Here is a 326-nt window from a genome sequence, read left to right as displayed (position 1 = left end):
GACCACAACCAGCAGCATCTGTAGAAGTTCCAGGAACGTCTAGTTTTTGGATAATGAGTTGCTGATTTTGCCTAATTTCAATCAACGTATGATTCAACTGTTTTTGATTTTTTTCCAATTCTAATGAATAAACTTCTCATGTTTGATGAGCTCCAAATTTTCAAATAAATCACCACCACTTCTTTGATAAAAAATTTAAAATATCTGATTGATTTCAAAGAAAAATAAAAACAAATACATACTTTTCAATTTTTTATTTAAATTCCTCGATTTGTCCACCTGGTTGGTTGGGTTTAGAACCGGTGATCTTGATGAGCGAGACTTTG

This window comes from Clytia hemisphaerica, unplaced genomic scaffold, assembly GCF_902728285.1.
Source record: "Clytia hemisphaerica strain Z4C2 unplaced genomic scaffold, Clytia hemisphaerica genome assembly, whole genome shotgun sequence".
NCBI lineage: Eukaryota > Metazoa > Cnidaria > Hydrozoa > Leptothecata > Clytiidae > Clytia > Clytia hemisphaerica.
The sequence above is the reverse complement of the archived record's forward strand: the minus strand, read 5'-3'. Positions refer to the sequence as shown.